Source organism: Danio rerio, chromosome 23 (assembly GCF_052040795.2).
Source record: "Danio rerio strain M-AB ecotype USA chromosome 23, GRCz13ab, whole genome shotgun sequence".
Classification (NCBI taxonomy): Eukaryota; Metazoa; Chordata; class Actinopteri; order Cypriniformes; family Danionidae; genus Danio; species Danio rerio.
The window spans coordinates 23,597,754-23,625,120 of NC_141043.1; the positions used below are offsets into that span (position 1 = coordinate 23,597,754).

Consider the following 27,367-nt stretch of genomic DNA (forward strand, 5'->3'; position numbering starts at 1 on the left):
TTATGATGATCTCTGAGAACTTCATTATTAATGTTACTGTAATATTGCCAATTGTTTGGTATACTGTTTGCTTTATAGATTTTGTTCATACCATATTCTGTAGTTAACATTGTTAAAATAAAATTATCAAATAGTTTCAACTTGAATCAACATTTTATGTTCTCAAATTTAGTCCAAGCACCGAAGATTTATAGGCGCCCTAGTCTATGGCAGCCCACAAAAATCAAAGTTATGAAATCTGGCACACAGAGAACTCTCTGAACAGCAACCAAATCTGATTTGGAGTCTGTAACTCACTTTTTGCTAGTGCCATGAACTGCTCAAAATTACCTTCATGTGACCTTCACAAAATGCTTAAATACTTTAATTTCAAACTAATTCGCTGTTAAAAACGAATCAACAAATTTAACTCCGATGATCTATAGATCATGCAGACAAAAAAATATGTATTTCATGTTGATGGACTATAGTCTATGTTCATCTTATTAATAAATTTGTTCACAATTATTGGTCAATTTGGATAAACCATTAAATGACATTATTTATGATTTGTTATCCTTTTTGTCTAAAATTTATTTTATTACTAATGGTTTTAATTGGTCTGATGCTTCGTGCCATACCATTTTAACATTAATAATAAAAAAAGATAATAATAACAATTTAATAATAAAATATTTAGAAAGCAAAATAACATCATACATTCAGCCTTACATATTCACATCTTGCATACGTCTGCTCTATGCTTCTAGCAATAATAAACTCCTTGAGGGTATAAGTGTGTGTCAAACACAACAAGCTTTGATACTGCATTTCTCTCCACATTATCTTGCATTACTGACTAAATTAGGCCACATTAAAATTTCAGTTCTGATCAGACGCATGTTGTTCGCAGGGAATGATGTGATAGTTGTTTTGTTGAAAAAACAAGAATAATTGAGCATATTCGCATTTGAAAGCGGAAGCCGCACGCACACAGGGGTTAGTTCCTGCGTAATTACACAGCCATCTGTCCATATCCCATTGGCATGCTATAGACCTTGCATGGCATTGCTGCCCTGATCTCTGTGTGGTTCAGTGGTTCATCCCATTAAGAAGAGACTAGCTCTTCCCAGAGAGACATAATGGCTGTGCAATGGAAGAAAGAACTTCTCATCTCCATTTCTGACTGATGAACTTCATAATGGCGTGAGACCGAAGTCATCTTTACATGCTGAGATTCAAGTATTATTTCATTTTCTGAAGACTACTGATATGTCTGAAGCATAAAATCTCATTAATACACTCCAATATATTGGACTCTGGAGTCTGGACCAAAAAACTACGTGTCAACGAGGGTCAATTTAATTTTTTTTAACTCTCACCTGAGAGCTAAATGAATCGTCAATTTATTGATGTTTGTTGGTATTGGACAATATCTGAAATCTAAGGGTTCAGAGAAATCTAAATATTTAGAAACTTGCCTTATAAAGTTGTCTAAATTAACTTCTTAGCAATGCATTTTACTAATCCAAAATTAGGTTTCTATATTTAGGTTAGAAATTTTACAAAAGGACTTTCAAGAGTTCACACTTAGATAATTCTTGACTATTTTAGCAGGTTTGGCATGCTGTCCTGGGAAAGAACCCTAAGCTTGGAGATAGATGAGCCCAAGCCTCCCAAGAGGAGGGAGAAGGGATGGATGGGGCGGGTCTTCCAAAACGAAGATTTTCGTTTATAGGCTGGATATTTATGTTAAAATTGGAATGATCCGATTCACTAGCTAATGATTAGCGATAGGGACCAGCTGCAGTCAATCCTATCACCTGCTCCTCTCAAAATTAGTTTGTGAAACTTCACTTATGGATCAAACGTTTTTCTTGATATTTTAATGGTTTCTGGCTTTAAAAAATCCAAAATTTTGACTCCTACAATGTAAAGTTTAATATTAAACTAATTTCGAGAGCTGCTGGACCACATTAGCTAATCCTGATCCTCCAATCAAAGGATCCTAAGTCACTATAAATATCCCCATTTTCTTTCTACAACTATCTTAATCTGGAAGAAACCCTCCCCCCTCCCTCTCCCCTTTTTCCCCCTTTATGCAGAATAGGTGGCCCAATGACTAGTACTGTTGCCTCACAGCAAGAATACCAATGGCGCCTGGTCCTCGCTGGGCCATCGGGCATTTCCTTGTGGAGTTTGCATGTTCTCCCCATGTTCACGTGGGATATGCTCTATATTATAGACAAAATAAGCCTTAATCTTTTTTCTAAAATGTCTTACTCTACGGAAGTTTTCCTTAGCCTCAGCACCAGGGCAGTTTTGAGATTGACCTAAGCTCAATTTCCCCTTGCCCTGCGAAAGAGAGGGAGCCTTGGGTCCGAACATTCCTTGAGCTCAGGGCTCACTCCCAGGCAATGGTCTTGAAGGGGGCGGGACCTGTCAAATACTAAAGAGCATTTTATTGGTCAGAAGGTTTGATGAGAAAATGAAGCAAGATGTGACGTCAAAAAATCCAACACAGGCTCATTCTGAAAACGTAGCCCTACATACATTTCTGGAGATCGCGAATTATGTAGCCAGAGCTATGTATGGCTAAATTTTATCAATAAAATGACTGCTGAGGGGCGGTATGACGGCGTTCCTTTTCAACACCCTTGCCTCCGTATACGGCTTTTTCTCTGTTACCAGTTTATCCAGTAGCTTGCCGTTTACGTCGGCAGACTTGAGACCCAGAATAGAGTTGACCATGACAACGGAGTTCGAGTCCAGTGAAGAACAGTTCTAGAAAACAGGTAAGATAAAGACTAAAGCTAAAAAGTAAATAACAGGGTGAGGATGTGGTAAAATCTGAAAACGTGGTAAAAATCAGGGGGCTTTTCTTTTTCTACACAGCGCTTGGGTTTGGGGAAGTGGGTTGGTGGGTCAATTGGTGCTTTATAAAATACTATTGGTTGGGTTTAGGGAAGGGGGAGGGTGGGGGTATCGTTCAGTTGATCAGTCAGTAAGTCAGTCAGTTGACAGTGGCCTCTGGTGGATTTATGTAAGAACTGCAGGTGTAAATGTCACTCGTGAGAGAAATTTGAAATCTGAAAAAGCATACACAGCGGCATCTAGTGGATTTGCAAAAAAAAAAAAAAACTGCAACAAAAAAAAGTGGCTCCTGGGTTGTATTTTGCACTCTTCCGAAATGTATATGGGGTACATAATCAGAATGAGCTTGGGTTGAAAAAAATCATAGATCTTTAAGTGGAACTGACAGTGACAGACTTTGGATGTTTACTATTTTTATTATGCAAATGTTGTCACTTTTGTAGCACATTAGCTGAGAGATATCCTCGAGACGGGACTTTAAGACTGGTTGAGGTTCAGGGTCACATGAATAATTGACCTGCACAATAATGCACATCACTTTTATGCTTTCCTGAGCAAAAGCCTATAAAATGCACAAGTTTACAAAAACAAATCGGTAGATGAGAGAGAGAGATTTTCGCCACCCACCCTGCTTTTCATCTGATGCGCAGATAATGAAATGATGTTTGTTGCAGTTTAATCCGATGTAATAATCCGTCGCTCTCAATCTGCTAGTGCTTCCCAATCCTAGTTGTGGAGGGGCCCAGCTCTGCACGCTAAATGTGTCCCTTATCTGACACATCCAGTTCAGGACTCGCAGACTCTATTAATGAGCTGATAATATAAATCAGGTGTTACATAAATGAGATATCAAAAACGTGCAGTGTTGTGGTCCAGAGTCGAGAACCACTGCATTAATCACTGCAAATCCTTTCAGACGTTATTAAATACTCATAAACTGGAGCATACTGTCACATCAACCGAAATACAAGGACATGCTTGCGTAATTCTAAATCAGAATATTATGGCATTACCATATTAAAATAATTATAAATCCAATTGTGCAAAGAAATGCAGATTTAAAAAGACTGAAGATGGGAACAATTTAAAAATATCCAGTGGTCAGGTTAATATTCAGAGAGAAAAAAAATCCAGCCAGGATTTGTCCATATTTTACACAAATTCTGATACAAACAGCCACACATTTATTTGTGTTTGTAATAAGTTGTTGGTTACCTGGTCAATACATAATGCTGGATTGATTGATTGATTGATTGAGGTAGTCAAGTTTTTTTTTGCATTGTGAGGATCAGTGATGGGAATAAAGGCATTATAAATAAACGTGTGTATATTGTATACATTAAGTAAAAATGTGTGTAGGGGTGGGACAACTACATGACTGATGATGATTGGTTAAACACAGTTACCAACATGATTGACAGTACTAGGTTTGTTGAAAGATACCAGCTGTAATGCATAGTATCCTATATATTTGAAAGAAGTCAAATTCACTTTTATTCATTTATTCATTCATTTTCTTTTTGGCTTAGTACCTTTATTGATCCGGGGTCACCACAGCGGAATGAACCGCCAACTTATCCAGCATGTTTTTTATGCAGTGGATGCCCTTCTAGACACAACCCATCTCTGGAAAATATACACACACACGCTCATTCAACCTCATACACTACAGACAATTTAGCCTACCCAATTCACCTGTACCGCATGTCTTTTGGACTGTGGGGGAACCCGGAGCACCCTGAGGAAACCCACGCGAATGCAGGGGGAACATGCAAACTCTACACAGAAACGCCAGCTGACCCAGCCAAGGCTCGAATCAGCGATCTCTTGCTATGAGGCGACAGCACCACCTACTGCGCCACTGTATCGCCATTAATTTTTATATTTTGATTATAAAAATAATACTCCTAATGATACTTTATATTTATACTCTATTTTGTTACATTACTTGATAAACAATTGTTTTTAGACTTATTTTTTGGCCATTTGTGGTAAAAAGATTTAAAAATTTCTAAACGATCAATTATGTTTTGTTGTTTTATCATAGAAAGGATAGGGCAGCACGGTGGCTCAGTGGTTAGCACTGTCTCCTCATGGCAAGAACGTCGCTTGTTTGAGTCCAGGCTGGACCAGGTAACATTTCTGTGTGGAGTTTGCATGTTTTCCTCATGTTGGCATAGGTTTCCTCAGGATGCTCCGGTTTCCCCCAGTCCAAAGACATGCACTCTAAGTGAATTGGGTGAATGTGGGAGTGTGTGGGTGTTTCCCAGTACGTTTTAAAATATGTTTTAAACCGTTGGATAAGTTTGAAAAACACAATAGTTACTTTCCTGGGTAGTTAGTTACTTATATAATGATGTAATTCAGTTATTTAATCATTTACTGTTTGTGAGAAGTAACCATAAATAATAACTTTTTTTTAATGTATCAATCCCTGGCGAGGACACAATAATGCCCCAAAGATAGTTCACACTTGTTTTGGTTTAATTAAATCAAACTGATGTGAAATATCTTAAACTAAAATAACCAAAAATAGGAAATTATGTGAGATATAACCATAAAAAGCTCAGACCTTTCATGTGATCTGATGTGCCCAATTGCCATTCAATACAGAAATGCATTTCTTGCACCAGAATTTCATTTGTGGGTTTTGATCTTTGTACACATTTTTAAGCTCTTTGAAAATGCTTAAATTGCATAAAAAGTTGTTACCTTTATGAATTGTGTTATGTTATAGTAAGTACAAAAGTATACCATGGTTAAACTAGTGTTGTAAAGTCGAGGTTTTTATATAGCTGCTTCATTTTATATAGAAATGGTTAAATGTTTGTAGGTATGATTGCCTTGATCATTTTACTTAATGGCCCCAACCTAAATTGCGTATTAAACATAATAATCATCTTTTAATTAAGAGATACGCAAATGTGTTTGTGTGAAGATTGAGAGAAAATATCATTAACACAATGGAACTAAATGAAAACGCGCGCACGTGTATGTGTGAGAGAAGGGAAGGCGAGATAAAGCGCGCGCAAAACTGGAGAGGGAGGGAGAGAGAGATTGGGTGATCCAGATGAAAGCAGAGATTATTTATTTCTCTGGGGGAGAGAGAGAGAAGGAGGGAGGGACAGACAGCAGCATTGCTCGCCGATAGTCTTGTCAGAAACTGCGCCGATCTAATGCGTCTCTCATAAACGCGCCATTAACAGTCGACCAAGGGCTCGCCGTCTTCAAAGTTTGGATTTCCTCATCCATCCCGTGCGTACTCTGTGCCAATCCGAGCAGGTAAAACTACTTTACATGTCTGGTGTATTCTCTTAAATCTGTGTTTTATGGCTTTCCTTTTAAGCTTTTTATTCCTTAGTATTAGCACCATCTGTTGAAACATACCAAGACATGACGATCTCATTCGCTTTTAAGTTTATAAAACGCGACAGAGTTTGTGAGAATGCCACATAAATCCTAACCTGTCAATAAACATGTAGGTGTGTGTGGTGATAGAGATGCTGTTTCTCTGCGCGCATTGCCTCAGGTGTTCTGTGTTTTAATTATTACCGGAGAAATTAGAGAGACAGACCGCATTTTACACCGAAAAGTTGTTTAACACGTGATTTTTAGTCACAAACCAAGAGTGAAGCATTGAGTGTTATAGATTTGCTTTTTAGCGACGTTGCATCAGTCCGCGTGAGATTTTTAAAAACTGTTGTAAGAGCAGGTGATCAGTAATGCCATGGCAAATATATGCAGCTTCCCATTTCAGAGCGAGATGAAATAACAAATTAATTATTTACAAGGTACATATTGTGGCACAACGTTCCCTAATGGGCTTATTAATGTTTTTGTTCTGAGGCTAAATATTCGTGATTGGGCACTTGTCGCATTTTTCCTGTTGTCGTGTTGTCCTTGCCATTTCTGAGGTATTCTGCCGTTTATTGTACAAGTAGGCTTAACTCGAGAGTGGTTGTTTAGTGCTGAGAGAATTTCAGGGTCTGTGTGAGCTGTGCTATTCTTTTGAGGGCCAAATGTCCTCACAAATATAGTGACATAACATGTTTGAAGTGGTCTTTACTATTTAAAAGGTTCAAAGTAAATGTCGGATTCGTTAAATAAAAACAACAGGTCTAGTATTAAGACATTCTTGTTAAGTTCTTACTAATATAGCTATAAAAGACTTATTATATGCTTATATATATATATATATATATATATATATATATATATATATATATATATATATATATATATATATATATATATATATAACATAAATTTTATATTTACAGTTGAAGTCAGAATTATAAGCCCTCCCTCGGATTTTTTTACTTAATTTTTTAACTTAATTATTCTAGTTAAACCTTTAAATTTGCCCTTTAAGCTGAATACAAGGGTTTTGAAAAATATCAGTACAAAGATAAAAAAGATATCCGTTTTTAGAAATGAGTTATGAAAACTATTATGTGTGGAAATGTTTGAAAAAAATCACTTCGTTAAAGAGAAATTGGGGGGGTGATAATTCTGACTTCAACTGTTTGTGTGTGTGTGTGTGTGTGTGTGTGTGTGTGTCTGTGTCTGTGTCTGTGTGTGTGTGTGTGTGTGTGTGTGTGTGTGTGTCGTAATTCAAAACTGTTAAGAGGAAGAGAAGCGTATTTTCACATTAAAAATTTGCCACAGGTTTTCTTTGAGGATTATGTTTAGGAAATAGAGTTATGGTAAGGTAATAAAATAAGCAGTTTTTAAAGTATATAATACATTACATCTGATAAACCAAGCATGTGTGTGTGTGTTCTGAATGCATAATAAAATAGCCACAAAGGCACATTGACATTTTGATGACATTTTTAATTTTCACCTGTTAGCTTTTTAAAAAAAGTCTTGTCACTAATTTAAATGTCTGTTTTTCAAAGCAACGCATCAGAGTCCCACATGGCTCTTTCATTACTGTTCATTATTGTTTTCATTCAGTCATAATAATCGAAGGTCTTCAACCTTTTTTTCATGCACAGAACTTTGTTATTGTGCTTGCATTGCAAAGCCATTAAAATACTCAAATATGTACAAAGTCTTGTACGATACGTTTTGCTTTTCATTTTAATGTTTGAGGAAAAAAGAAACATTTAGATGAACTTCACTTACAAAAGCAAATGTATAAAAGCCACATTATAGGCTCTGTTTTCTGTGAAGCTCAGCATACTTATATCAATCTAACAGTTGACGGTTCAGCTTTGGTTGAAGGATACCTTTTTACTTTTTGTTTAATGAATTCAGCATATTTTGAAATAATACTTGGCAGGCTTTGTACAGTATACCATCTCTACAGTGCAGCTGAAAAACTCCGCTCTTATTATTAGCCACATGGAGATGTGTCTGAGTCTGCTGTCAGCTGCCAAACACACTGAAATACAGCACTTTGCAGACAGAAAATGTCAAGCAAATTAGATTTGAGATTTTCATTATTTTAGCGTTTCAGCATATAAACTAAACCATGCAAAGAGTTAGTGATTTGGTGTGTAATTTACAAGATGGCATTAATTCCGTTCACAATGCCCTGCCTTGCTGGATGAGGATAGGAAGATCACTGTCGAACCTTCTAGAGCTTTTTCAGCTGCGGGTCGTACAGTAGTTGCTGAAACAGAGACGGTTTTACCCCTGTGCCACACTTAAACAGTCTTTGCAGCCAGAGAGGTGTTTGTGAAAGTGACAGACGCACCCACAGGTGAGCTGTGAACTCGACTGAAATCTTGCACATCCTTTTAACACATAGCAGCATGATGCAGGATTTCCCAGTTAACACTCATTTACAGGATTTCACAAATGCTAAGCCTCTAGAACAGATCTGTTAGAAATGGTTAATGGCCGTGACGGACTCAGATTTGGGAATTGAAAAAAAAAAAAACAGCAGTTGAGCAGATGAGAAAATGGGCCACAGTGGATTAGTAAAGGGGGAAAAGGGCAAACAAAATAAAACAAAAAAAAGTTGCAGGATTAGTTTGATTGCTGTGAGATTGCATTACAAGACTGAAAGAGACTCTCGTGGAATGAAAAAATACAGTCAGTGGTGGTCTAGAAATGCTGTACTGCAAAATAAATTAATTGTTTGGCTAGCCTTCAAGTCTATTCAAGTCATTAGGGTCATCTGTGGGGTACAGTAATCTCTTGGTCGAAAAGCTTTTGAGCTGTAATATGTATAATTTGTTTCGTGAAGGTATAGTTTAGCTATTATTGGAATAGGACAGTTAAAGAGAGAGAGGAAATGAGAGAGGAGATTAGTGGACTACGAGCCAGGGTTCGAACTTGGGTCACACAAAGTGCTGTTGCACCATATGTCAGAGCACAGCCCACAAGGGAATGGCTATGACTACACTGTCAAAAATATCCTGTAAGTTGTACACAAAAACAGTTACAGTGATAATGTTTCTGCTAGTTGAAGATTAGTCCTCCTGTAAAAAATGATCTCTATTTCAAATATTTTCATAATTATATTTAACGAGTGAGGAATTTTTCACAGTAGTTCGTATAATATTTTTTTTCTTCTGGAGAAACTCTTATTTACAAATAATAAACAGTTTTTATTTTTTTAAGGTCAACATTAGTAGCCATTGTTATACAATTTTTCAGCTTTAAGCTGAATCGTAGTATAAAACATTATGTACTGTCATCATAGTGAACATAAAAGAGATCATTCATACATTTTCTTTTCGGCTTAGTCCCTTTATTAATCCGGGGTTGCCACAGCGGAATGAACCGCCAACTTATCCAGCACGTTTTACACAGCGGATGCCCTTCCAGCCGCAACCCATCACTGGGAAACACTCACACACTCTCATTCACATACACACACTACGGAGAATTTTAGCTTACCCAATTCACCTGTACCGCATGTCTTTGTACTTATGGGGGAAACCAGAGCACCCGGAGGAAACCCACGTTAACACATGGAGAACATGCAAACTCCACAGTGTTGGAAAAAACATATCTAATAATTCTAAGGCTAATAATTCAGCTGTATGTGATGTCATCGGTGCTTTACACTTTACAACTTAAATCTATGAAAATACATTAAGCAATAAAATCTTGTATGCTCAGCCAACTTTAAGTATCACAATATGATTTTTACTTTTGAATATTCTGATAACCAATAAGATAATGCAAAAGAGGCTGTTGAATTTGCTGTTGTCTCCACAACTTCCTGGCTGATCTGTCTCAATGTAAGACCAACAACGTAAGATGCATTCGTAGTGGAAACTCTGGTGAGAGTAAACAAATGAGGATGACTAAACACAGATAGCTAATTGTAAGTTGAAAATAGGGAGTTAAAATTTTAGAGGATTTTACGGTAACGCTTTCTTTTACAACCCGCAAAGTACCGCGTAAGTACAGTGAAATTACAGTGTACTTTTCTGTACGTACTGTGTAAGTATAATGAACGTATGTGTAGGTATGAGGGAACAAACCGTAATGCTTGGGTAAAAAGGGGGTAACAACCAGATGTTCATCACGAAAATTACCGCGTAAGTACTGTGAAATAACGGTGTACTTTTCTGTACCTATAGTGTAAGTATAAATAACGTTTACGTAAGTATAAGGGAACAAACTGTAATGCTCGGGTAATAAGGGGGTAACAACCAGATATTCAGCATGAAAGGTACCGCGTAAGTACAGTGAAATAACGGTGCACTTTTCTTTAAATTGCAAAAGAACAAACCATAATGTTTGCGTAAAAGGGGAATAACAATAAGATATCCATCACGCAAAGAAGTATATTAAGTTTACGATGTACATTTCTTCAAGTATTGTATACATATAAAGAATTATGCAAGGATGGTGACAACCTATTGCTATCTGCAAATGTACTGTATATGCACCTGCGTGAGTACATTAGTACTCTTATTCAGTGCTTGGGTTTTATATAGGGTGTTTAATGAATAAAAGGTTTAAAACCTGTGAAATTATGGACCCTTATTGTATACTGTATGTATTTTAAATCTGCAATTCAATATAAAATATATTTCCATACACTACTTACCTTATGTTTACTCGTCGATCTCACCAAAGCCATCAATGTCTCCATAACTCACTATCAATAACTTTGCATGACATTGGCCTACCGTCAGGGTTCAATGCAGATTAAAACAGGCTCGCATCTTTACTGCTGTTGCACAGGGGGGCTAACTGTTGCATTTCAGTAAATGTATAGCTGATGCTTTATAGAAAAATCTAGTAATTTGGTCTTCAATCAATAAAAACTGCTGCTGTAGTTTACTCTGTTCTTAGTGTTCAAGTATACACTAGTATGTTAAAGTTCAGCTTCTTCCCTCTTTGTTCCCTGTAGTTAAAGGGTAAATACAGTATTTGTTCCCTCCTTGTTCCCTGTACTTACAGGGTAAATACCACATTTGAGGGTTGTAAATTAAAGTGAAGCTTTGTTCCTCCCTTGTTACCTGTACTTACAGGGTAAATACCACATTTGAGGGTTGTAAATTAAAGTGAAGCTTTGTTCCTCTCTTGTTACCTCCTTGTTCCCTGTACTTACAGGGTTAATACCACATTTGAGGGTTGTAAATTAAAGTGAAGCTTTGTTCCTCTCTTGTTACCTCCTTGTTACCTGTACTTACAGGGTAAATACCACATTTGAGGGTTGTAAATTAAAGTGAAGCTTTGTTCCTCTCTTGTTACCTCCTTGTTACCTGTACTTACAGGGTAAATACCACATTTGAGGGTTGTAAATCAAAGTGAAGCTTTGTTCCTCTCTTGTTACCTGTAGTTAAAGGGTAAATACAACATTTGTTCCCCCCTTGTTCCCTTTAGTTTACAATGTAAAATCTTGAAGGCAGTGAAATAAATATACAAACACACAATATATTTCTTCTTTACTTTGTAACCTTTATTTTAATAAATAAGCATTTTAAAAGACTTCATATTAATCAAACATTGTCTTGTCTATCATTGCCTATACTCATTCATTTTCTCTTCGGCTTTGTCCTTTTGTTAATCTGGGGTCGCCACAGTGGAATAAACCACCATCTTATCCAGCATATGTTTTACGCAGTGGATGCCCTTCCAGCTGCAACCCATCTCTGGGAAACATCCATACACACCCACTCACACACATTCACTACGGACAATTTAGCCTACCCAATTCACCTGTACCGCATGTCTTTGGACTGTGAGGGAAACCGGAGCACCCGGAGGAAACCCACGCGAACGTAGGGAGAACTCCATGCAGAAACCTTCTTGATGTGAGAAAACTAGGGCTACCCCCAAATAGTCGACTAAACTTTAGTCGATATGAAGAGGGCTTGGTCGAATACATTTTCATTAGTCGGTGAGTTGCAAAAAAAATAAAAAATCACGTGAAATTACGCAATCAAGGGCTGCGCAGTCAGTGTATGACATCAGCAACGAGAGATCAACGCCTAACGCCTAAACGCCTCCACTGTATCCCTTCCACATCCACTCCATCAGAGCGCATGTTTTCAAAGGCCGGCTTCATTGTGAACAAGTTGAGAAGCTCCCTTCTTCCCAGCAATGTGGACAAGCTGGTGTTCCTCTCACATAATATGAAAAAAATTAAATCGAATTGAAAGCTTAGGTAAGACTGCTTAATTTCCTTTTTGTAGTTTTTCTGTTTGCTATCCGTTAGGCTATATATATATATATATATAAAAAAAACGGGTATTTTATTTTTATATCGGGTAGGCTATACAAATAAATAAATACATATTATTTTTATTTTTTCGTTTTTATATAATGCAGAAGTTGTTTTTTATTCTGTTAGAAAAATTAGTCTGATGTTTTTAATTTGTTGTTTCAGGTCAAGACTCCGTCGTCTTAATGGCAGTTTGTGGCTTTGCTCTGATATTTTTGATTTGTATTAGTGTTCTTTAAATTATTTGTTCCACATTTTGTCGTAAATATAGTTCAATCATAATTAGGCTGTTAATTTGTTTGCTGCCTTCTTTTTTTAATTCTAAGTTTTGGCGTTGTGCGATGTGGATTTATTAAGTTGTTCGTTTTTGTTAATTTTCCTTTTGAACAATATAAAAATTATATAAATTTTAATTTTCCACTGTATTTAAAAAAAAAATTATTTTAAAAACAGTGTATTTTAAAAAAAACTGTGTTTTTGCTACAGTATTTATTTATTTATTTTTATTTTTTGCCTAGTTTTGTACTAGGCCTAAGTTGCTAATAAGTTTATTTGATTTATTTTGAAGAACAAATTTGTTTATTTTATTAAAAACTGTTTTTTTTTGTTTGTTTGTTTGTTTGACATGTAACTGTTACAGTTTGTATTTTTGATAATAAATTATTAAAATGCACAGGCAGTCTGATTGCTGTTTTTATTTCATAATTAGCCTATAACGTTCTGGTCACTGATTTTTGTGTGTAAGCACTGTATTTAAATGCTTTACTATTTCGTTTTAAGTGCTTAATTTTCGTTTTGAATGCGCTAATATCATGCTTTAGCATTTTCTGTCACGTGGAAGTGTTAAACTTCAACTTGGACTATATTCCTAGTATATACGCAAGTTATTATATTAATATCATAAATGAACGATTATTTGATTAATCGCTAAAATGCAGGAATGTTAGTCGACTAGGAATATCTTTAGTCGGGGGCAGCCCTAGAGAAAACAGCACTACCTACTGTGCCACCGTGTTGCCACCCAGCTGCAACCCATCACTGGGAAACATCCATACACACTCATTCACACACATACACTACGGACAATTTTACCTTACCCAATGTCACCACATATTTTTGGACTTGTGGGAGCACCCGGAGGAAACCCACGCTAACATGGGGAGAACATGCAAACTCCACACAGAAATGCCAACTGACCCAGCCGAGGCTCGAACCAGCAACCTTCTTGCTGTGAGGCGATTGTGCTACCCACTGCGCCTGCCTATACTCAAACAGCAAAATAACACATTATTTCCTTCCCCCTTTTTTCTGGCATCTCTTGCTTGGCTTCCTCTTCTGCTTTTCTCAGCTTCCACTGAGGACTCTGATGGTGAGTGGCTGATGAAATCCCATGGGTCTTGCTGCTCTGCATTTATATAAAATATATGAACAAACAGAAAGGCTTTTAGTAAGCTATAGACATGTTTATTTTCCTGTTTAATGTGTGTGTAGTGGTTGTCCAACAATTTCACACACTAAACATTTACAGATACCATACAGACACTATACATTACTATCAAACAAAAGTACTATCATCAGATCAAATGGGAGATTGTGATCATTTATAGTGATAATAATTAAAGCGCAGAGGGGAAAAGGCTTAAATATATGTGCAGGCAGTATAGACTTTGAAGTAAAGATTATTTGCAGTTCAGTGTACATATTTAAATTCTGTGTCACTCATTAAATGGTAAGTAAATGTAACGTTTGGGTTAACTACCCCTAAGGTTAGTTTTTGATTAAAGTACATGTCTTAACCCATCATTAGTCCTAAATAAAGTGAAAGATAACATAATATGGTTGATGTACTGTTATGGACCCTTTTTACATTTCAGCACAGTGAATGGGAAAGTACAACACATTTTTTTACAATCTTCTTTGCTCAAATAAAATGAAAACTTTACGATGGTGTTGTCTCGACAATTAGAAAAATAAAAAAATAGTGTGAAACTGATAACGCCAGCAAGAAGAGAGAATAACTTCTAATTTACTCATGACCATAGACTCTGTTTGAAACACCTCGCACATGTAATCATATTATATAATGCATACGTAAATACAAATAAATGTTATTTTATAAAAAAAATCATATAAAAAACTCAAGGATTTTAGATCCTGATGATCGTTAAACGCGTCATAACAGTGTTGTGAAAAGGGTGTAATTGTTAAAAATAGGTACAAACATCAGATATAAACAAAAACCTAAACAAACACTTCTATGTACATAACGTCATAAAAATAGTTGTTTTATTTACCTCGCGCTGCCGTCCTTGTACTGCCGTGAACAGGAAATTCTGGGAATGGAGGACGGAGAGTTGAATCGATTCGTCTTCAACAAACCGATCATTGTGACATCAAAACATCGCGAGAACAACAGACAGCTCCGTGTGCATTTGAATCCATCTCGCGATATTGTATCACTTCAGGTACGCGCCTACTGATTCGTTGATTCAAACGAGTTGTGAATCAAGAAGCCTCTAAAGATCCGAATCAAACTGCAGCAGCACGCCACGAGGTTTTGCTCAGACTTTTGGGACGTTTGGAATTGCTCCGTCTTGTCACCATGTAACACATGTGAGTAAATCGTTGTCAGTAAATAAGGCTATTGTTACGATTAGAAATTGTGCATTAACCAGATTATATTTATTTTGTTTCATTTGTTTTTAGCGTAACATTAACGTTAGTTCATGGCCGAATCTAAACGGCCAGCAGCGAATATTTACCAATGTTTACTGTCGTTTACTTTGCACATCTTAGAAATGTTGCCAAAGTTCCTATGGATTTAGTTTCTTCATGTCATTCCAGAAAGACTGGATGATGAGCAGGTCAGATCTCTGTGGCTGTTGTCATACTGACTGTGCAGACGATTTTCTCCCTTTATACGTTAATTACAGCAAAGTTAATGACAAAATTAATGTTTGGAAATGTAAATTGATATTTTCTGTAGCATGCCAGTTTGATATATCAATACCACCCCCCCCCCCCCCCACCCAATTACTAGTAACGTTTGCCTAGGACTTTAGCACAGTAGCCTACTATTTAAGCCTTTTCCCCTCTGCGCTTTAATTATTATCACTATAAATGATCACAATCTCCCATATGATCTGATGATAGTACTTTTGTTTGATAGTAATGTATAGTGTCTGTATGGTATCTGTAAATGTTTAGTGTGTGAAATTGTTGGACAACCACTACACACACATTAAACAGCAAAATAAACATGTCTACAGCTTACTAAAAGCCTTTCTGTCTGTTCATATATTTTATATAAATGCAGAGCAGCAAGACCCATGGGATTTCATCAGCCACTCACCATCAGAGTCCTCAGTGGAAGCTGAGAAGAGGAAGCCAAGCAAGAGATGCCAGAAAAAAGGGGGAAGGAAATAATGTGTTATTTTGCTGTTTGAGTATAGGCAGGCGCAGTGGGTAGCACAATCGCCTCACAGCAAGAAGGTCGCAGGTTCGAGCCTCGGCTGGGTCAGTTGGCATTTCTGTGTGGAGTTTGCATGTTCTCCCCATGTTAGCGTGGGTTTCCTCCGGGTGCTCCCACAAGTCCAAAAATATGTGGTGACATTGGGTAAGGTAAAATTGTCCGTAGTGTATGTGTGTGAATGAGTGTGTATGGATGTTTCCCAGTGATGGGTTGCAGCTGGGTGGCAACACGGTGGCACAGTAGGTAGTGCTGTTTCCTCACATCAAGAAGGTTTCTGCATGGAGTTCTCCCTACGTTCGCGTGGGTTTCCTCCGGGTGCTCCGGTTTCCCTCACAGTCCAAAGACATGCGGTACAGGTGAATTGGGTAGGCTAAATTGTCCGTAGTGAATGTGTGTGAGTGGGTGTGTATGGATGTTTCCCAGAGATGGGTTGCAGCTGGAAGGGCATCCACTGCGTAAAACATATGCTGGATAAGATGGTGGTTTATTCCACTGTGGCGACCCCAGATTAACAAAAGGACAAAGCCGAAGAGAAAATGAATGAGTATAGGCAATGATAGACAAGACAATGTTTGATTAATATGAAGTCTTTTAAAATGCTTATTTATTAAAATAAAGGTTACAAAGTAAAGAAGAAATATATTGTGTGTTTGTATATTTATTTCACTGCCTTCAAGATTTTACATTGTAAACTAAAGGGAACAAGGGGGGAACAAATGTTGTATTTACCCTTTAACTACAGGTAACAAGAGAGGAACAAAGCTTCACTTTGATTTACAACCCTCAAATGTGGTATTTACCCTGTAAGTACAGGTAACAAGGAGGTAACAAGAGAGGAACAAAGCTTCACTTTAATTTACAACCCTCAAATGTGGTATTTACCCTGTAAGTACAGGTAACAAGGAGGTAACAAGAGAGGAACAAAGCTTCACTTTAATTTACAACCCTCAAATGTGGTATTAACCCTGTAAGTACAGGGAACAAGGAGGTAACAAGAGAGGAACAAAGCTTCACTTTAATTTACAACCCTCAAATGTGGTATTTACCCTGTAAGTACAGGTAACAAGGGAGGAACAAAGCTTCACTTTAATTTACAACCCTCAAATGTGGTATTTACCCTGTAAGTACAGGGAACAAGGAGGGAACAAATACTGTATTTACCCTTTAACTACAGGGAACAAAGAGGGAAGAAGCTGAACTTTAACATACTAGTGTATACTTGAACACTAAGAACAGAGTAAACTACAGCAGCAGTTTTTATTGATTGAAGACCAAATTACTAGATTTTTCTATAAAGCATCAGCTATACATTTACTGAAATGCAACAGTTAGCCCCCCTGTGCAACAGCAGTAAAGATGCGAGCCTGTTTTAATCTGCATTGAACCCTGACGGTAGGCCAATGTCATGCAAAGTTATTGATAGTGAGTTATGGAGACATTGATGGCTTTGGTGAGATCGACGAGTAAACATAAGGTAAGTAGTGTATGGAAATATATTTTATATTGAATTGCAGATTTAAAATACATACAGTATACAATAAGGGTCCATAATTTCACAGGTTTTAAACCTTTTATTCATTAAACACCCTATATAAAACCCAAGCACTGAATAAGAGTACTAATGTACTCACGCAGGTGCATATACAGTACATTTGCAGATAGCAATAGGTTGTCACCATCCTTGCATAATTCTTTATATGTATACAATACTTGAAGAAATGTACATCGTAAACTTAATATACTTCTTTGCGTGATGGATATCTTATTGTTATTCCCCTTTTACGCAAACATTATGGTTTGTTCTTTTGCAATTTAAAGAAAAGTGCACCGTTATTTCACTGTACTTACGCGGTACCTTTCATGCTGAATATCTGGTTGTTACCCCCTTATTACCCGAGCATTACAGTTTGTTCCCTTATACTTACGTAAACGTTATTTATACTTACACTATAGGTACAGAAAAGTACACCGTTATTTCACAGTACTTACGCGGTAATTTTCGTGATGAACATCTGGTTGTTACCCCCTTTTTACCCAAGCATTACGGTTTGTTCCCTCATACCTACACATACGTTCATTATACTTACACAGTACGTACAGAAAAGTACACTGTAATTTCACTGTACTTACGCGGTACTTTGCGGGTTGTAAAAGAAAGCGTTACCGATTTTACTGTAGGAGAGGTTTTTGCACAGCTGTATTTGTTTAAACCAGAGTACACTGACCAGAAATTTGTTAAAAAATTTGTCAACAGTGTGCATTCTGGCCACCGAATGAGGTTTATAATTGATGACCACTTGATAAGACATGCGCTAGCCCATAGGTGCTGTAGTTTTGCGATTTGATTTATGCCCTTTTTGAAGGTTCAAAAAAGACCACTGCCCAACACCATTATACAACATGAAAGAGCCAGGATTAAATGTAAAATACTCTGTGTGTTCGTCTAAAAGAAGATAGGGATATTACACCAAGTATGATTTGAGAATGAAAAAGTCATGGGGTAATTTTTTAAATTTTGGATGAACTTCTCCTTTAACGCATGGCACGGTGGCGCAGTGGGTAGCTCTGTTGCCTCGCAGCAAGAAGGTCGCTGTTTTGAGCCTCGGCTGGGTCTCTTGGCATTTCTGTGTGAAGTTTGCATGTTCTTCCTGTGTTCGTTTGGGTTTCCCCCACAAGACCACAGACATGCGCTATAGGTAAATTGGTAAAGCTAAATTGTCCATAGTGTATGTGTGTGAATGAGAGTGTATGGGTGTTTCCCAGTGATGGATTACAGTTGGAAGGGCATCCGCTGGGTGAAGCATATGCTGGATAAGTTGGTGGTTCATTCGGCTGTGACGATCCCTGATTAATAAAGGGACTAAGCAGAAAAAAAAAAGAATAAATGAATGATTGAATGAATATTCCTTTAACTGATGGTTTATCGAAAAAAATAATCAAAAGAAAAAATATATAGGGGGACTTGGTTATAAGGACTTACTTTGCAACCGAAAAAGAAGCATTTTAAGTATTAAGTATTAAGTTCATTTTATGGCATGGCATCTCACAGGAAGTAGCAAGACAGCCGGGTAATTTTTCCTGAATACTCTTCATGAGTACTGTGCATGTGTTTTACACTATTGTTTTACATGCATGCACCAATGATAGTCTTTACACAAACTGGGTAATAATTAGACTATCTAAACCTATCCCAGATGCTAACCATGACACAAACCTCAAATAACTACCTTTTTTGGTAGGTATCTCACATTATATTTTTTTACCTGTGAGATAGGTGGGAAGTATGCAGTTCTGAAAGCATAAAAACATGTAAAATGTATACTGTATGTGAGTTGGTCAGGAAACAGGAAAACGGTTGCAAAAAAGTTTTCCTTTGTCTTTACAACCAGTGGTCCATACAAGTGATTAGCAGAACTGACCATATTATGTGTGGTTTAATTTAGCCAGCTGTTTTTATTGTTGCAGTGTTTTTTCAATTATAAGATCCACTGGGTGAAAAGAAGAGAAGTAAAACTTTACTCCAGAGGCGATTGACATCAGTTATGTTTATTTTGGATTTGTCATTTAAAAGCCATTTGCTATAAACAATTTAATATTTAACAAAACCCTGTTTGGAGAATATGTAAGTGTGTTAAAGGGATAGTTCAGGCAAAAAAGTGATTTTTTTTTTTTTTTAGCATTTTTTAATGGATAGTTAAAGGCATAGTTAAGTCAAATTTATAAATTTACTCACCATTTACTTTCCAATAAGTACACCCACACAGAATCTGAATGCGCAGCCTTCCGCAGATTTTCAGACTATCATTGAGGTTATTTATTTACTTGTTTAAATGTGTGTAAATTTATATTTATTCAGTTTTTAACATAATTTCAGTAATATTACTGACAAATATGAAAATGTTGATATGATTTATTTGCAATACAGTTTATAAAGTAATATTTTCTTTCTTTTAGCAGATTTATTATATGATAGACTTGCTTTGTTTACAAATTAAGTGCATGTAATTAGACTTGCATTGCAAACATTAAATAAAAGTTAAAAAGCTATTATTTTTTATTTCATATACTAAGTTTTAGTTACAATATTCCCCAAATCATTTCATATAAATACGCAGATTTTTTACAAAATTCTGCGCAGAAATAGCTAACAAGTTTCACAGATTCTGTCTTGCCCTACCGATAAGATGTTCCAAACCTTTATGTTTTTTTTTTCTTTGTTGAACAGAAGATATTTAAAAAAATGTTTGAACCTAGTAGTCATTGACATCCATAGTAGGTAAAAAATACTATGAAAGTCATGACTACTGGTTTCCAGCATTCTTCAAAATATCTTCTTTTAGGTTAAAAAGAAAAAAAGGGTTGGAACTACTTGAAATGTCCCTTTAATGACCCGTAAACAAAACCTAATTTCAATTTTTGTGTACTCACAAAACAAATATAAATCTGAAAGGCTAATCTGTCTGATTAAGGGGTTTTTACTAAAGTAGCAGCAAAATCAAGTTAGGACAAGCACCCAGACAAAATTCAATTCCCATCGGAGATTTCCAAGACACCCGTGAACATCACTTCTTTTCATAAGGAACTCTGAATGATGTCTGCAGATCACATTAGACCTGATCAAACAAAATCTTGCAGGTAACACATGTAAATGTAAGCCACCCATTGAGTATTATGTTTACATAATTGTGCGCTGAATTCTTATAAAAGGACCCCAGAGTCTGCTAATATACCGAATGTCAGCATTATTATCTGTGATTCTAAAGGATGGAGCTCTGAATCATTCCAGCCCCCATCCTGCGTTCTATCACCTCCAGCTACTCAACAAATTACGCCACTTATGAGAGTAAGTGCTGGCAACCCTGAGCTAGACAGAGTGGAGAACCTTTGCAGGAACATATGCTACCGAGTTCACATTTTTTTCAAAAAGCTTGTTATCACAGTGCAGAAACACAACATGCTACGCTTTCAGCAACACTGGTGAAAGGAAATCACAATCAATGAGTCACAATTGACACTCTATATATAAAGATTGGGTTATTTATAAACATGCTAATGCCCATTAGCGCTGTGTCACACAACATCGTTTTCACCTCTTGGATGGTGCCAATTAAGAGGTGACTTAATTTTGGAGACTCATTACAGCAGTTACCCTCAAGATCTGAGATAAATATATTCAGTGCAAACTAATGCGCTCACATAACCAGCCGTTTGTACAAGAGAAGCCTTTCTGCTCAGTTTCCAACCAGTCCAGCATCCTGTGGGCCACCTTGATGCTCATATATAGCAAGCACTTTCAAGCTAGATTTGTACCTTTTGCCCACACACTACACACCTCCCACTGATGCGTTTTGTAAAATCAGCGTATGGACGGTGTATTTCAGTACTGCAGGCGCTGAAGTCTCTTGTCCAGCGTTCAACTCGTGAGCTCAGATGTGCTTTTGGCAGTTTTGCGCAAATAAATAAACACTTGCTAATCATATCAGCCTGCAACTAATGAGCTATTCTCTGGGATGGATTTGTAATCTCTATAAACACCTCCCATTATCGTAAATGGAAATATGATTCATAAAGGGCTTGTGAAACATTGTTATTACTTTTATAGCTCATATAATTCAGATTTATGTTTATTATAAAGTCGTGATCGTGTTTTAATTGATATGTTGTTAGCATAGGTGCTTTCAGAAAAAGACATTATTACGCATTCATGTTTAATGTTTCTAGAGGCAACATAATAGTAAAACATCTGAACATTGAATATCTGATTCATGTAGAATATCTAATTCAAAGTACAGGAAAAACAGTACAATCATACAAAAATCTATTTTAAATAAATCACAAATTCTTTCTATAATATATTGTAAAATATAATTTATTTATTCCAGTGATTTCAATGTTGAATTTTTATCACAAATAATCCAGTCACACAATCCCCGCAGAAAAGATTTCTATTTGCTGCTCAAAAACATTTACTATAATTATTTCAAAATGTTAAACTTATTGCTGTTCTTCCTTACTCGAGTGTGTGTGAAATTGAGTATAATTGTTAAAAATATTTCCCAGTATTATATATATATATGAGCAATATCACAGGAGTATCAGTGTATATATTGCACTGCTACGAGTGTGATATTGTGTTTATACAACAGTTTGATGGCTTTATCATGTATGTAAAAAGAAAATCAAACATGGAGAGTCTAAAAACTCTTTTGTAAGAGGAACTACTTTCTTCCACCATTCATTCACATCTGCAGCTGACGTCAGAACAGCAGAAACCATTTCTACTTCACTAACATCACTTTAGAGCTAGTATTTGAATGATTCTCTGGCGTAATGTCTAAAGAGATGACAAAACAGGTGACTTTGCTGACATTTTAAGATTTTAAGGCTGAACAGCATTAAATGCCATCAGTCTACAGAGATTTCCCAGTATTTCTCTGTTGTAGTCGATAAATCACAATAATTAACCCTGCAAAACCCAGAGTAAAGTTAACACTACCAGATTACAATAGTATAAATTAAGCACTACTACATACAAGAGAGAAATCAACTTAGAATGTCACTTACCTGATTTATAATGATTTGTTCAGCTCTAGTTGAAACATACACTGAAAAAAAATGCTGTTTTTCTCCCCTAAGGACTTAAGCCTCTGGAAGTCATTCATTTCCAATGGAGAGTAGTCCGGGAGCTGCGAGGAGTTCCAATTATTCCCATATGCGGAAAATTCGGATCCGAATTGAGCTGCGTTTCGGTTAAAATATTTGAACAGCTGCAACTAGACCGTATGCGACCGGCCGACCAGATATGTTGTATTCCAGTGTTGTCTAAGTAAGTCCGTGCACACGAGATGAAAAATAGTAGTTTTTTCGTTATTTTTGGAATCAGAAAAGGTCTTTATTAAATAAACATTTCTATTTATAAATAGGTAATAAAAAATATAATGTTTATATGTTGTTTCCACATTCATTCATTTTTTTTTTCGGCTTAGTCCCTTTATTAATCCGGGGTCACCACAGCGGAATGAACCACCAACTTATCCAGCACGTTTTTTCGCAGCAGATGCCCTTCCAGCCACAACCATCCATCTCTAGAAAATGTTGTATCCACATTCCCTCAAATTTTTTTGCAGTCTGTGAGTTTCTAGTATACTCATTCATTCAACCATGGTAAACACATCGAGAATGAAGACTCTTGCTTTTGCACTGCTTTATTTTGGACACGGCGAGAACAGCTCTCTCTCATGGTGCACGACAAAACTGAAAATTCTGCGTATTTTGACAGTCTTGACCAAATGCAGTGGAAAGGCGACTTTATTAAGCGGTCTCTGTCACTACCTTGTGGTGGAATGTCAACCATCTTTTCTCTGCTCAGTATGACACGCTTATGTATGCAGATGCGCTGAATCTCTGAAATTTGAAATATTTTAAAATAGGCACTATCCTTATAAATAAACTGCATAGTTGCAATCTAAACAACTACAATCTCAACTAAAAAAAACCTCAAAAGTACATTATGTTGTCCAACAGCAGCAATATTTATATTCCTCTGCATGATAGTTCTCTGCTTGCCACTCGTGTGGGCGGAGTATATATACTGTTGCATGTGTATATATACAGTTGCAATCAAAATCATTAAACCCCCTTTGATTTTTTTTTAATGTTTACCAAATGATGTTTAACAGAGCAAGACATTTTTACAGTTTGTCTAATAATAATATATTTTCTATTTTCTAATATTTTTCTATTATTTGTTTTATTTCTGCTAGAATAAAAGCATCTAAAAAAGCCTTTAAAGTTTTACACTTTTTTTATAACCATTTTAAGTTCAAAATGTAAAGGGGGGCTAATAAATCAGGGTTGGTTAATAATAATAATAATTATATATATATATATATTACAGTATTTTACATATTCACATCACAAATGTAAAATTCTAATGACTGTAATGATTAATCATTCACAGAATTGTAATTTAATCCTTCAAAATCATCTGAATAAAACAAATCACACAAAATAAAATATGAAATGTTATGTTGAAAGTATGTTAATAGTGTACCTTTATATGGACTATATAACAAAGCTGTATAGGCTAACAACTAATTCTGTTATCAGCTGGAGGACACATAGATGTGTCTGTAACATTCCTGTAGCGCAAACAGATGAAAAATGTAACAGCAATGCCAAGGACATTGGTCAGATTTCCAGCAAATGCACGAACCGATGAGAAATATCATCTGAAAGCAGTGCAGCTTTGGATAAAAGCATCTTCCTGTCTGCATTATTGTTTTGAAGAAGCCTGAATGTTGTAAATAAGCATGAAGGGTACATTTTGAACTTGTAAAAAGATGTTAATTGTTGCTTTTAAGTGCACCGTTCCCCAAGTACATGCCCTCATTCATGCCAGCTGAGGTTCTTCTGCTCAGCCGTTCTCTGAATACTCTTCAGGGGTCATAAAGAGTGAAGTTCAGAGCGCACAGCACTGCTATACATCTGCGGCAGTCATGTTGAACGCTAATAATTTCCAGCCCCCGTAGCACTCTTCACCAACATATTAAAGAAAGCTCATATAATGAAATTATTTTTCCTAATATGCGGATATGGGCTAGAGAGGATAAGATGCTCCCCTTAAGACCACCATATCCAGCTCATTGACGTGTCATGAAAGGCCCTTCAGCAGGAACTAACACGGAACAGTGGCAATTATAGTGTAATTGAGATACACAGACAACTGAGCGATTACGAGGGTCATGTGAGCTTTAACGCTCTCGTTCATTCTCTTTCTCTCCGTCAAATTACTTTTAATCATTTGGATGATATCATTTTCAAGCAGAGGCGTTTTCCACCAACTCCACCTCGCTTACGCTCAGACACCTTTTCTGCATAATTTTGTTTCCTGTTGCATGTGAAAATAGAGAGAATAGCTTCCACTACCATTTGTGATGAAACAAAGCACAAAATCAGGGCTTTGTGAGCGAGATAGGCAAGTTGAGGCTTTTTCTGAATCACAATAAAAGCTGGCACCTTTTGTGCTTTCTATTGCATTGAGAGTGCGATAAATACATGCGGGACACGGGAACAAACATAAATCAGTCATGAGGACTTTTCCCTGTAGCCTCATTTTGTCCACCATTACTCCCAACTTGAAGATAAAGAGAGATGGAAAAAGAGAATGGAGAATGAGATGAGGAACAAAAAGAGATGAAGCCTTCGTCATTGAAAGCTTGATCTTCATTATGATGGCGGTGATACGCAGACGCTTGTTATTTTAATACTGAGCCTCTTTCTGTTTATTTATATTGGGAGGGGAAATAAAAACACTGCAGACGTGCAAATTAAATTACTGCTGTTGGTGTCATAATATAAATGTCTGATAATCTCATTTTATTTTCAATATAAGACTGTGATAAATCAAGGTGTGTTGTTCAGCTCATAACAAACCACAATGGTGGACAAGAAAGATTTGGTGAATGTTGTTTTCCTTTGTTCATGTTGCTAATGTTTAAAATGAATTACTTTTAAAACGATTAAACAGCATACATTGTGTTTCTGCTCCTTTTGAAATACACCATTAGTCTTTTTATTTTTAGATATTACCTTTCATGTAGTATATATTAGGGTTGGGCCGATAGACGATGCCAAACCCGCTTGCGAAAAATACACACCTAGGTCGCGTTTACACTAATACGTCTTAGTATTAAAATGACATTTAGAACGAAAATGATCCCCATCCACACGTGTCTCCCTCCCGGTCCTCAAATAAGTCCCGCACCCTTCTCACCACCAGATCCCTCCTCACTCTTCAGACCTTCAGAGACGTCACGCGCACTCTGTCAAACACCACCTCCAAAAACCCCAACCCCTGCTCTTCACATGATGATGATGCCATCATCCATCGCGATGTTTCACAATAGACATCGTACTATGCCAAATTGATCGATATCGCCCAACCCTAGTATATATAGTAACTGTTCGTGAATAGTAACAATTCTGAAGAGAGTTTTACAGATGAATAAATATTTTTGTCTCCTAAATGATTAATTCTGAACTCCAGAAATGAATTGTTAGTAGTTCCATTTTCACAACTGATTCACATAGATCCATAACAGATTTGCATATTGTCATCCGATTGGCTACCCAATGTTCATTTTTTAACCACTCTCAAACAGTTCAGTTCATTTACAGTGAGTACGTTTACATGGACACCAATTATACGATTTTAATATGATTAAGACAACACTCTGATTAGGAGTCTAGCATATAAACTGAGATCTTTGATTAATTTAATCCAACTAAAGTTATAATCGAACTAAACAAAAATTGAATTAAGACGTGGAGTATGTTGATTTTAGTTACATTATTGAAGTGCAGTACAGACATGTATACATCGCAATCAAACTATTACCTTTTTTGTAGGATTTTTGCCACATTTTGTGACAAGATAGTCTATATACACACACGTCTGTTTGACACTATTCTCTGCACCAACCAAGTCGGTGAAGAACCACAGACACCTGCATTGCAAAATGTGGAGGTTTTTTTCCTTATAGGCGTGCAGTTACAGTATCAAATTGCATTAAAACAACACTCTTCCAGCAGTACATACTCGCATCCAATGTCTTGTTCGTGACTGGGTGCATGCATGAAATGTTCGTGAATGAAAGTGAAAATGCCAAACTGCAGTTAAAATCAACAAATTAAAAATGAAACACCTGAAATTACATGAAACTCCAGAGGAAATGTGGATATAACGGTAACGCAATGACGTTAATCGAATTACGTGCTATAACATGTAAAACAAGATCATAAAAGGAACATTCAAAAAGCAACTCATGTAAACACCTTAATCATATTATTGTCTTATTCAGATTAAGGCAAATAATTCAATTACTGACGTCCATGTAAACGTAGTCATTGTCAATCTTATGTCAAGAAGATGCCTGTATTATCGAGACACACTTTCACTAAAACTCTTGCAAAATTAAGATCATACTTCATTTTTGCAGTTTGTTTTTTATGATGAGACAGTTTATGAGAGCATTAAGTCAATGAGTGGGTTTATTAAACAAAACCTCAAAAAAGTACGTCTGATGCAACATGCACAAATCTCAATGTCATTTTCATATTCCACTTTAATTGCTGCTGTCATAGTAGGTTTAGTTTAATTATACCAGGGATTTTCTGCCCTGTTATCTTAAATTTGTAGGGTATTTTTGTTCATATTGGTGCCATTTTTACCACAAGACCTTGTTCATTTCCAACTGCAATTCATATTCACTTGTTAATGCTGATCTAGAGGAATTTCACAGCAATAACATATGGCTTGTTTCCACTCAGCAATATGGTTTGGTACAGTACAGTATGCATTTATTTCCATTTCTTCTGTCAGAAGCATTAAAATAGCA

The 27,367-nt window shown here is 36.4% G+C and overlaps 1 protein-coding gene and 2 long non-coding RNA genes across 10 annotated transcripts in view; 2 read left to right on the forward strand and 1 right to left on the reverse strand.

Moving 5' to 3' along the window:
• The window catches only part of camkvl (CaM kinase-like vesicle-associated, like), a 111,305-nt gene that overhangs the window by 16,111 nt on the left and 67,827 nt on the right, over positions 1–27,367 (forward strand). For 3 of the 8 annotated variants that reach the window (XM_087305718.1, XM_087305712.1, XM_087305719.1), the window contains exon 1: positions 5,939–6,135. The exons of 4 other annotated variants lie outside the window; for them this stretch is intronic. The gene's annotated coding sequence lies outside the window, so the exon portion shown is untranslated. 8 annotated transcript variants of the gene reach the window in all.
• On the reverse strand, positions 11,708–14,837 carry LOC147838182 (uncharacterized). The gene is made up of 3 exons (XR_015523470.1): positions 14,791–14,837; positions 13,487–13,901; positions 11,708–12,095 (listed from the first exon to the last, which is right to left on the reverse strand). It is a non-coding gene; the product is annotated as an uncharacterized LOC147838182 (long non-coding RNA).
• Positions 15,060–16,608, forward strand: LOC147838183 (uncharacterized). Its single transcript, XR_015523460.1, has 2 exons — positions 15,060–15,109; positions 15,813–16,608. It is a non-coding gene; the product is annotated as an uncharacterized LOC147838183 (long non-coding RNA).